A 13,304-nucleotide genomic window follows, 5' to 3' on the forward strand; every position below is an offset into this window, starting at 1 on the left:
TACCCCAAGGTTCCTCACTTTGTCAGTGTGATGTATGACACACGAGCCGAGGCTGAGCGTTAACTGGTCAAATTGATGCTGATGTCTCACTGGACCAAGAACCATCATTTCAGTCTTATCAGAGTTTAAAAGTAGGAAGTTTCTAAATATGGTATTTTACAATAAATTGCTCTTTCCTGTTTTGCCAGACAGCACGGTGGCTTAGTGGTTAGCACTGTCTCCTGACAGCAAGTACAACCCTAATTCCACTGAAGTTGGATGTTGTGTAAAATGTAAATAAAACAGAATCAATGATTTTCAATCCCTCTTCAACCTATATTCAATTGAATAAACACAAAGACAAGATATTTAATGTTCAAACTGATAAACTTTATTGATTTTGTGTAAATATTTGTTCATTTTGAAATGGATGCCTGCAACATGTTTCTAAAAAGCTGGGACAGTGGTATGTTTACCACTGTGTTACATCACCTTTCCTTCTAACAACACTCAATAAGCGTTTGGGAACTGAGGACACTAATTGTTGAAGCTTTGTAGGTGGAATTCTTTCCCATTCTTGCTGATGTACGACTTCAGTTGTTCAACAGTCCGGGGTCTCTGTTGTCTTATTTTGCGCTTCATAATGCGCCACACATTTCACTGGGTGACAGGTCTGGACTGCAGGCAGGCCAGTCTAGTACCTGCACTCTTTTACTATGAAGCCACACTGTTGTAACACGTGCAGAATGTGGCTTGGCATTGTCTTGCTGAAATAAGCAGGGACGTCCCTGAAAAGACGTTGCTTGGATGGCAGCATGTGTTGCTCCAAACCTGGATGTACCTTTCAGCATTGGATGGTGCCTCACAGATGTGTAAGTTGTCCATGCCATGGGCACTAACACACCCCCTACCATCACAGATTGCTGGCTTTGAACGTTGCTCTGGTAACAATCTGGATGGTCTTTTTCCTCTTTTGTCCAGAGGACACGACGTCCATGATTTCCAAAAACAATTTGAAATGTGGACTCACCAGACTACAGCACACTTTTCCACTTGCTCCTTTGAGATGCTCCTTTATACCCAGTCATGACACTCACCTGTTTCCAATTAGGTGTTCTTTGAACATTCATTAACTGTCCCAGCTTTTTTGAAACATGTTGCAGACATCCATTTCAAAATGAGCAATATTTGCACAAAACAATAAGTTTATCAGTTTGAACATTAAATATCTTGTCTTTGTGGTGTATTCAGTTGAATATAGGTTGAAGAGGATTTGAAAATCATTGGATTGTTTTTATTTACATTTTACACAACGTTCCAACTTCACTGGAATTGAGGTTGTAGGTCATGGGTTCGATTCCCACTTGTGTCCTTTCTGTGTGGAGTTTGTGTGTTCTCCCCGTGTCTGTGTGGTGCTTCGGCTTCCTCCCACATCCAAAGACACGCAGGTTCGATGGACTAGAGACTTTAAACTGTGACCCTGTAAACAGACTGGTGTCCTGTTCAGTCTGTAAACCCCGCCTCACGCCTTATGACTGCTGGGATAGGCTCCGCCCTGTGACCCTTAACTGGAGTAAGTGTTGAAGATGAGTGAGTGAGGGTCTCTGTGAACGTTGGTAGTTTTCTGGTTTTTTCGTAGGGTCTCCTCATTCACATCCAGTTCAAACTGTTTCTTCTCTGAAAAAGTTATTATTTTGGGACTATTTGTCTTTTATTGTACAATTTTTCAGAATTTTCTTTTATTGGATTCTCTGTTCTTTCATTTTTAACGTCAGGTTTCTGTTATTCCACATCGAGCTTTTGGATGACAAAACAAACCACAGAAATTAATATTTTTAAAATCCGTTCAACAAAAGTAGATTCAAGCACTGTTAAAGTCACAGATATAGGAAGTTAACGAGGACAAAGTGGCCAATCAAGAATCAACTGATGTGATTTGGCACAAATGTGCCGTTGGGTTTGAATGTATTGGATGTTTTCTGTTGTGAGCATCACATGATAATCATCTTTAATCTGACCACAGCCTGGGTTTAGATTTTTTTGGACGGGTCTCTTTGCTCCTGATGACATCATCAACAAACCTGCAAACAAAAGTTATTTTGATGTGTGTTATGTTATTAACCTGCTGTGAAACTTTACATATTGGTTTTGTTTTTGTCAGTTTGTGATTCTGGCTGCAGTTAGATTTGAATTTATTGGTTTAGAATCACTTTGATATCAGCTTCCTGTTGGCGTGGCGTGGCGTGGCGTGGCGTAATCCTTGTGGACTTTTCTAAAGACATTTGTGTTGTGTATCAGGTCTGTTTGATAGAGGTTTTTTCTGCATTTGTACCAAAAGTGGCTTAAACGACAGACGTTTAGTCGTGACGCGTGCAGCCCACGCGTGGCGTGGTGTCCTTCACCGTTGATGACATCACTGCTGTGTGTGGCTGGAAGCTGCTGATTTTCATCCTTCTAAACAAGGTTTTGTTGCTTCATTTTTTACTGACCTTTGACCTGTTTTTAAATTGTTTTCATGAACTTTTATTTTTCCTGTTTTATATTTAATGTTCTTATTTGAAATGTTTTTATCTGTGATTGTAAATTTGATATTGTATCTGCTGGTTTATGAAGTGAAAAAAAAAATCTATTTTTGGTGTTACCTTTTTAAATGACATCCAAACGCCTCCAGGTTTTTGTTTTGTTTGTTTGTTTTTGTCATGTGATACATTTTTATTCAATTAAAATCTTCCTGACGTGAAATGTTTCAGTTTTAACTTTAACTGTTTCTTCTTTTTCTAATCAAACATTTCAATTTAAAAAGAAAGAAAAAAAGACTGAAGTCAGGAAAAAAATGTAATAAAGCAAATGATTTAAAACTGAATGATAAAATTAATGGTGCTGTGTGGCTTGTTTCTTGCTTAAAAAACAAACATGCATAGCATTATGGGTAAAGATGGCACTGCTAGCGTTAGCGACGTTAATGAACTTGAAATGATGAAAACTGAATTAGTGGATGAAGCTAAAGGAAACCATTGTGACAAAGATGTTTTGAGATGTTTATCAATAATTCTTTTAAAACTTCAAACTGATCCTGACAGGAACTGAGCGAACTTAAAACCTGTTTTATTTTAAATCTCTTTTGAACATCGTTTTTTGATGAGAAAATTCCCATAATGCTTCACTGCCACTGTGTTGCCAAAAACATAAAAATCAACAATCTGAAGTTATAAATTTATATATCACGGACATGAACAAGTGAAGCTCGTCAGCATCTCACCATGTCATGTCATTTAGGCCCATCAGACTTTATTACAGTAAATACTGCTGGAGAGCATTAGCATGGCTAAAAATCTTCAGCTTTTGGGGGGCTTCACCCCACCAGACCCCCCAACTACAGCCCTCTTAACCCTCTGCCACTTTAAGCATTTTTTATGTTGATGTCAATTCAGATTCTAATCCAATTACATTTTTTCCACAAATTTGATTGGTTAATCGTGTGAGTTTTCAGACCATAAACTATCACCTGGACGGTGGCAAAATATTAAGACTGTTTCACATCTGATGTGTTAGTCCGCGCCCTGACTGTGTTGCTGCCCAGGTGTCGCTAATGGCGCTGTCACCTGAGACCGACAGAAGCTAGTGCAACGACGATGATGCCGACATGCATGGATTTAATGGATTAACTGAATGATTGATGCAGCTGACGAGATGGAGAAATCTGTGGATGCTGCTCACAGAATTTGCAGTTTGGCATGAAGACACTGTTGCTATGGTAAGCTTCGATGAGCCAACCACACCCTCACAATGATTCACTGACCAAATTACTTACAGAAAAATAAACCATGCAAACAATGGAATTGAATGAATAACCCTGTTGTATCTGATGATTTGCAGATGTTCGTGCGTCATTGTGGTCATACATAGCCGTTTTACCATCTCCACTAATGCATCGCCAGTAAAACTTAATTTGCAACCATAAAATCCAACATGAACGGCCACAAATCATCAGACACAACAGGGTTATCCCCAATTCTAACTTTTCAGATACTTCACAGTCGAGCTGCACAATGTGGCCAAATTAGCTGAATTTTCAGGTCATCTTTTTAAGAAAAACCACCTCTACACCACCTCACCAGGAAGTTGTATTTATATTTTTAATTTATACCATGTTGTAGAGATTTGGCATCAGTTGAGTTTAAGGAAGATCATTTTAGATGTTAGAAAACAGCTGTTTACTCACCAATATAATCAGGAGTCTGTAGTTCAGATGATCTGTTCAAATTCAAACTGGCTCAAAACTTTCTTCTTCTACAAAGTGGATTAGAACTTTTTTGTGGAACACAGCACCAACTCCTGTACAGGAGGGGCCGAGCAGTCGATATGTGTCACCGATTTCAAAATGGCTCTTTTCAACCAGACGTGGTGACATGACATGTCAATCATCTGGGTGGCACCTGGGGTGTCCAATCAGATTTCAGGGAAGTCCAGTGTAACCCAGCTCCACCCATACCAGGAAGTGTTTGACATTTGACATTTCCTGTTTCACTGTGGACTCAAAATTTGCACTTCCTGTTTGGGACTTCTTGTACCATGAGTGAGCTTCGCACCGCTTCACTCATATTAGTTTGAATTTGCTTCACTGAGCTGATGACATCATCAACACACACGTACAAATCTGCCCAGCGACAACATTTCGTCACTGTCAGATTTCTGTCTGCATCGTTAAAGTTACAATTTAGTGAACCTAGAGCTAGTTAGCAGTTAGCTAGCATAAATAGATGTTTGTCAATATTTTTGGTTTTCAGCAGGCGACGTCTTCAATGACACTGAACATCATGGCAGGACAGTGAAGCATGATGGCAACGTAGACTCTGGACACGGGTGATATCGAGCTGAAATCTCTGCTCCGTGTGTTTCAGAACCGTAAGTGTTTACGCGTCAGTGATGATGTCATCAGTCTGAGGTTTAATTCAGTTTATTTCTAACTGAGGATCTGGTTGGTGGTTCTTCTTCACGTTTGTCAGCTCAGATGTTCCGTGTCTTGGTTCTACACTTGAGTCCATAAAAAGTGCTGTGCAAAAGTCTTAGGCAGCATAGATTGTGGTTCCAGGATTAACGGTGATCTTTAGCCAGTGTTTAAAATGCACAAATAAATTCAAACCTTCTGTTTGCAGATTATCATCAACATCATCAATTTTATTTATATAGCGCCAAATCACAACAAACAGTTGCCCCAAGGCGCTTTATATTGTAAGGCAAAAGCCATACAATAATTACAGAAAAACCCCAACGTTCAAAACGACCCCCTGTGAGCAAGCACTTGGCTACAGTGGGAAGCAAAAACTCCCTTTTAACAGGAAGAAACCTCCAGCAGAACCAGGCTCAGGGAGGGGCAGTCTTCTGCTGGGACTGGTTGGGGCTGAGGGAGAGAACCAGGAAAAAGACATGCTGTGGAAGAGAGCAGAGATCAATCACTAATGATTAAATGCAGAGTGGTGCATACAGAGCAAAAAGAGAAAGAAACACTCAGTGCATCATGGGAACCCCCCAGCAGTCTAAGTCTATAGCAGCATAACTAAGGGATGGTTCAGGGTCACCTGATCCAGCCCTAACTATAAGCTTTAGCAAAAGGAAAGTTTTAAGCCTAATCTTAAAAGTAGAGAGGGTGTCTGTCTCCCTGATCTGAATTGGGAGCTGGTTCCACAGGAGAGGAGCCTGAAAGCTGAAGGCTCTGCCTCCCATTCTACTCTTACAAACCCTAGGAACTACAAGTAAGCCTGCAGTCTGACAGCGAAGCGCTCTATTGGGGTGATATTGTACTACGAGGTCCCTAAGATAAGATGGGACCTGATTATTCAAAACCTTATAAGTAAGAAGAAGAATTTTAAATTCTATTCTAGAATTAACAGCAGATTTATTTTTAGGACCGTTTTTTTCAACGGTCGTGGTTTAGATCAGACCTGAAGGTATGTCGGGGGGGAAGCCGTATTTAACTGGTAGGTTCAGTAGAGGTCAGAGGTCAAGGTTGTGTTTCCAGCCCACAGTAAAATGTCAGAAGATGTTCAGATGTTTTCCTCTGTATACCTGATGCTGTAAAATGTGGGCGTGGCTTCACTGCACCCTGAACTATTCCTGATTTTCCCTTTTGATCACAAAAAAAACATGACTCAATACGGAAGCACTTTGCTTTCATTCATTCATTCATTCATCTTCTACCGCTTAGTCCAATTAAGGGTCGCGGGGGGCTGGAGCCTATCCCAGCAGTCATAGAGCATGAGGCGGGGTACACCCAGGACAGGACGCCAGTCTGTTGCAGGGCCACAAACAGACAAAAAGAAACACAGACACACCTACGGACAATTTAAAGACTCCAATCCACCGAACCTGCATGTCTTTGAATGTGGGAGGAAACCAGAGCACCCGGAGGAAACCCACGCAAACACGGGGAGAACATGCAAACTCCACACAGAAAGACCACGGGAATTGAACCCACGACCTTCTCGCTGTGAGGCAACAGTGCTAACCACTAAGTCACCGTGCCGCCCCACTTTGCTTTCACTGGATCAAAAACCAATTAGACACCTTAAAAAAAATGTGCGTCCTTCCACTGGCTTTCCTGTCCGTGTGAGGTCAGATTTTAAAGTTTTGTTACTGACAAACAAAATCCTTCATGGACTAGCGCCTCTCTATCTGGCTGATCTAATGAAACATTATATACTGACTCATCTTCTGTGGTCCAAAGGTTAAAAAGAAGTCAGCAGGTCACAGAGCCATCTCTCACTGTGCACCTGTTCTGTGGAACAATCTGCCTGTGGAGGGTAAAACAGTTGGATCCTCTGCAGTCGTTCAAATCCAGATTAAAGAATTGTGTCTTCTCTCTTTCATACAGTGTGACTAACATTTTAGTGTTGTCCTGACTGGTATTTCCCCTCCATCCTAACGTTGTTAGTCGTAATGGAGCAGGTCTCAGCCTCATCATATCTAAACTCTGGCTGATTCATGAAGCTGCTGGTGACCACGTTAGCGTCCTGCCTGCGGTTCAGTTTATTTTAGTGTCAGTGAGTTGTTCCTTCCAGCTGATTTCTGCACTTTGTCGCTTTGTTTGAGGCGCCGTCAAAGACGGACGAACATCACTGCTATTCTGTTGATTGATCTCTGACCCTCAAATAAACAAAAAGTTTCTTTCTTTCTTTCTGCCACTGGTGGCGGTAATGAGCTCTAGTTTGCAATTCGAGAAGAAATTCACAAGAACAATAAGACGTTATTATCGCTTGTTTCGGTCAGATCTGGCAACACTGAAACTGAGTTCGATTCGGTTTCGATCTTTGAAGCTTCAAAGGTAACGACACCGAAAAGACACTAATCAACAAAACATCACACCGCTGCTTTTTTTCTTAGTGGGTTTGTTTCATTTTTTTTGTCTTTAATAATTATTAGCGTTTACGAAGTTGTAATCGTGCTAACGACAGCTAACGCGATAGCTAACTAGGCTACTAACATCATTATTAGTACTTTCTCGGACTGTATATAGTAAACAATTATGCATTTATCTTATGAATGTCCTAATAGAATCGGAATCATTAGTACGGCTGCGTACGAAGGACATCTGCAAATTCATTTTGATTTCAACATACCCATTTTTTCTTTCTTTATAGATCCATCTAAATATGCTTTTAGTTATTTAAAATGATCCGATCTGATTTAAACCTATTAAAAGTAGTTTAAAAGTACTTTCAACCAGTTTGTCCTTCATATAGAAAAGTTTAATACGACAGTGTCCAGTTCCGGATCACCTTTTTAAAGTCCCGCTATACGGACCATAATGCAGCTGAATGTCCTTTATTGTTTATGTTGTATTTGGAGGTTATCTCGCTGAAAAACTCTGGATGGAGTAGCCTTCTACTTAAGTGTGAAGCCACATTATGTGTGGTACAAATATTTTCCAGAAATGGATCACTTTGCCAGTTCCGGATCACGACACTCTGTGTCACTTGGGTTCATTCCTGGCATCTGGCTGGAGTCCTTCTAATGCAGAATGATACACACTGTGCCCAAGAATGTGTTTTGAACACAAAATGATAGAAATTATACTATTAAATGAGAATTTACATAGTTTTGAAAGGCACGTTATACGTTTTACGAGCAAAAAATGGAAGTGTGGAGTGTGAGATTTCTCCCGAATTAAAAAGTAAAAGCCCCCACATTCATGCCATTTGTGATGTTGAGATGAGCCCCAAAGTCCACATGACTCACAAGTACAGACACGAGGCTGCTGCTTCAGTGATCCACAACCGGCACATTTTCACGTCGGAGATAAACAGCACGACTTAACACACTGACATTTTCTACCCAAGTAAGTAAGTATTTTCCCACTCTCGAGCCAAAACACCGAACGGCTAACTCACCTTTGTTACGTTTTAGAGATCGTTACTTTCAAACTTACAGGAATGAGTGAGTCAGAAAAAGCGTGCACACCGCAGACACCGGGATGTTTGGATTCCTCTGCTGATCACAAGGACGGCTGATCCGATCGAGCTTGTGGTCGTTTGTAGACAAAACATCAGTCTTTCCATTGGTACCAAGTATTAGCTTATTCACGCTGATTACAAGAAATGACAGCGCAAATTACTACAGCAGTGATCTGGAACTGGCAATGATCCGGAACTGGGCAAGTGACTGTATCAGATGACCTGGATGTGGTTCAAACCATCTTAAAACCAGATTATATACCCAGTTTAAACTAAATCATGATGTGAAGTTATTTTACTTTATGGTTTAAACGTGTTTTTTAATCTGATCAGTGTGTTATTTTGCTGAATAGTTGTTTGTGTTTAGTACCCATGTGAATCACCATCTCTGTCTTTATGATCCCGTTAGACTTTGGATGGAGGACTACGACTCATTTGTGCCAGCTTCGTCTGTCAGAGAGGACGACCGCATCAGGACGACAACTACAAACCTCCTGCAGTGTCACTCATCTGTTTCCACGGCAAAGCCATCCTCCCCTCCTCTGGTACGAACCGCGCAGTCAACGGTGCGAACACAGTTTGACTTTCATGGTGATGAGGATTATGGTAATGACATGTGCAGGTTTTATTAAGGAGGACAGAATCCTGGCTTTGTTATACATGGTGACTTGCCTTGGAGGGATTTTGACAAAACTTTATGAAGAAGTGGTCCTTGAATCTGGGAAATGTTGGAATGAATTTTGGTGGCGATACAGATTATTTTCTTTAACATACAGTTAATGACATCACATGTATCTGTGGAACTCCTGCTGAGGAATTGATTTTTGGGGCCGTGTATGAGTGTGGCTCTGAGAGTGGTCCCTGTTACTGCTGTGTAACCTGATGTGAGGTCTAGTTTTCTGAAGTCAGTGTGCTGAGATCAGTTGGTTCAGTTTTGTTTATACACACCCACAATATCTATATATAAAAAAACAAGTGTGTGTGTGTGTATATGTATATATATATATATATATATATATGTGTATATATATATACATATATACTCAACAAAAATATAAACGCAACACTTTTGGTTTGCTCCCATTTGTATGAGATGAACTCAAGATCTAAAACTTTTTCCACATACACAATATCACCATTTCCCTCAAATATTGTTCACAAAACCAGGTCTAAATCTGTGATAGTGAGCACTTCTCCTTTGCTGAGGATAATCCATCCCACCTCCACAGGTGTTGCCATATCAAGATGCTGATTAGACACCATGATTAGTGCACAGGTGTGCCTTAGACTGTCGTCCTCATCAGGGTCTCGACCTGACTCCAGTTCGTCGTCGTAACCGACTTGAGTGGGCAAATGCTCACATTCGCTGGCATTTGGCACATTGGAGAGGTGTTCTCTTCCGGATGAATCCTGGTTCACACTGTCCAGGACAGATGGCAGACAGCGTGTGTGGCGTTGTGTGGGGTGGAGCGGTTTTCTGATGTCAATGTTGTGGATCGAGTGTCCCATGGTGGCGGTGTGGGGTTATGGTATGGGCAGGCGTCGGTTATGGACGAAGAACACAGGTGCATTTTATTGATTTCATTTTGAATGCACAGGATACCGTGACGAGATCCTGAGGCCCATTGTTGTGCCATACATCCAAGAACATCACCTCATGTTGCAGCAGGATAATGCACCAAGCCCCATGTTGCAAGGATCTGTACACAATTCTTGGAAGCTGAAAAATGTCCAGTTCTTGCATGGCCGGCATACTCACCGGACATGTCACCCATTGAGCATGTTTGGGATGCTCTGGACCGGCGTATACGACAGCATGTACCAGTTCCTGCCAATATCCAGCAACTTCGCACAGCCATTGAAGAGGAGTGGACCAACATTCCACAGGCCACAATTGACAACCTGATCAACTCTATGCCAAAGGAGATGTGTTGCACTGCATGAGGCAAATGGTGGTCACACCAGATACTGACTGTATCCCCCCCCAATAAAACAAAACTGCACCTTTCAGAGTGGCCTTTTATTGTGGGCAGTCTAAGGCACACCTGTGCACTAATCATGGTGTCTAATCAGCATCTTGGTATGGCACACCTGTGAGGTGGGATGGATTATCTCAGCAAGGAGAAGTGCTCACTATCCCACAGATTTAGACTGGTTTGTGACAATATTGAGGGAATGGTGATATTGTGTATTTGGAAAAAGTTTTAGATCTTTGAGTTCATCTCATACAAATGGGAGCAAAACCAAAAGTGTTGCGTTTATATTTTTGTTGAGTGTATATACATACATACATACATACAGGCATGCACATAACTGGTACTCGTGGTGCTTGTGCGTGCTAAAAATAAATGATGCGCTGGAGAAAATGCAACAGAAGTGCTTGCATAAGAGGAAAGCAATGACAGATTGTAGTAAAAGTGTTTCCCTCTACTGTGCATCAATGATGTTTAGCACACATGAGTACCAGTTACGTGCACCCCTGTGTGTGTGTGTGTGTGTATGTATATATGTATGTGTGTGTGTGTGTGTATGTATATATGTATGTGTGTGTGTGTGTGTGTGTGTGTGTGTGTGTGTGTGTATATATATATATATATATATATATACAGGTCTGGAGACTGGCCAGGCCACTCCAGGACCTTGAAATGCTTCTTACAGAGCCCCTCCTTAGTTGCCCTGGCTGTGTGTTTGGGGTCGTTGTCATGCTGGAAGACCCAGCCATGACCCATCTTCAATGCTCTTACTGAGGGAAGGAGGTTGTTTGCCACAATCTCGCAATACATGACCCCACCCATCCTCCCTTCAATACGGTGCAGTCGTCCTGTCCCCTTTGCAGAAGAGCACCCCCAGAGTATGATGTTTCCACCCCCATGCTTCACGGTTGGGATGGTTTTCTTGGGGTTGTTCTCATCCTCTAAACATGGTAAGTGGAGTTACTTCCAAAAAGCTCTATTCTGGTCTCATCTGACCACATGACCTTCTCCCATGCCTCCTCTGGATCATCCAGATGGTCACTGGTGAACCTCAAACGGGCCTGGACATGTGCTGGCTTGAGCAGGGGGACCTTGCTGCCCTGCAGGATTTTAAACCATGACAGCATCATGTGTTACTAATGTAATCTTTGTGACTGTGGTCCCAGCTCTCTTCAGGTCATTGACCAGGTCCTCCTGTGTAGTTCTGAGCTTTCTCAGAATCATCCTTACCCCACAAAGTGAGATCTTGCATGGAATCCCAGACCGAGGGAGATTGACAGTCATCTTGTGTTCTTCCATTTTCTAATAAATAATCATAACAGTTGTTGTCTTCTACCAAGCTGCTTGCCTGTTGTCCTGTAGTCCATCCCAGCCTTGTGCAGGTCTACAGTTTTGTCCCTGGTGTCCTTAGACAGCTCTTTGGTCTTGGCTATGGTGGACAGGTTGGAGTGTGATTGACTGAGTGTGTGAACAGATGTCTTTTATAAAGGTAACAAGTTCAAACAGGTGCAATTAATACAGGTAAAGAGTGCAGAATAAGAGGGCTTCTTAAAGAAAATTAACAGGTCTGTGAGAGACAGAATTCTTGCTGGTTGGTAGGTTTTCAAATATTTATTTCATGCAATAAAATGCAAATTAATTATTTAAAATCATACAATGTGATTTTCTGGATTTTCTTTTTAGATTCTGTCTGTCACTGTTGAAGTGTACCTACGATAAAAATTACAGACCTCTACATTCTTTTAGGTGGGAAAACCTGCAAAACTGACAGGGGGTCAACTACTTATTTTCACCACTGTATATGTGTGTGTGTGTGTGTGTGGAGTGTGTGTGTGTGTGTGTTATATATATATATATATATATATATATATATATATATATATCTATATATTATATATATTAATAAATATAATGTGTGTGTGTGTGTGACTTTGATCACGGAGAAACTGGGGAGAGCTGACATGTACCATTTTGTATGTTTATGTGTTTGGGTCCGATTAACGCCATGAAACAGGACAAATTGACAGGACAATATTTTTTGCAGAAATTAGGGATATTAGGTAACAAACAGTTGATGTCGCTGATGACCAGAGATGCTCTGAACAACGGAAATATCTCAACTTTACAGCTGTAAAACATATCAACTAAATGTGCCAAATAATAAATACATTTATCATTTACACTTTCTATTTTTAAATTCCTGCACTTTCAGTTAAAATCATTATAGAAGCTTTGCATAATTTGCTACCACCTTTGAAAAATGTCAGCTACCTATTTTATAAACATGACCACTCTAGAGCCCGTGGGATCCCACAGGGCAACACGCGAGTTATTATTATTAAGACTCATCCATCTACTGTCCACCCTTTAATCAGGGCCATGTTGAAGTGGCAGCAGATTAGATAAAGTTGTCCATCTGTCACTGTCCATAGTGGCGTCCTCTAAACAGGATGAGACATGTGAACGTGTTGTGGGTTGATCCCAGTTACTGCAGCAGATTACTTTCTGTGGGAGTTTGGCAGTCTGGGGCATTGATCTCTAGTTGAGTTCTCTGAGACAAACTGGCATCATGACACCAAAACAGGAAATCGGAGGGACTGCACAGAACTTTAGAACCATCAGAGAATTTTTATCCTCCGAGATTGAAATATGGGGGGGGGGGGGGGGGGGTTATAGGCAGCAATCAGCATGACCGTCCTCCGTCTGTCGTTATGCTTGTTAGTGCAATATCTCAAGAATCAGTTGAGAAGTTTGATTCATATTTAGTATAAGTGTGTACTGGATGATCCCCTGACACTTTGCATTACTGATTTGTGGGGGACCGGTGGACATGTCCTCTCCTCATGTCTCTTGTTTTTTGGTCGAGGTTTGCTAAGCCACCCATCAATGCCCCCTGCCTGTG

Source organism: Thalassophryne amazonica, chromosome 15 (assembly GCF_902500255.1).
Source record: "Thalassophryne amazonica chromosome 15, fThaAma1.1, whole genome shotgun sequence".
NCBI lineage: Eukaryota > Metazoa > Chordata > Actinopteri > Batrachoidiformes > Batrachoididae > Thalassophryne > Thalassophryne amazonica.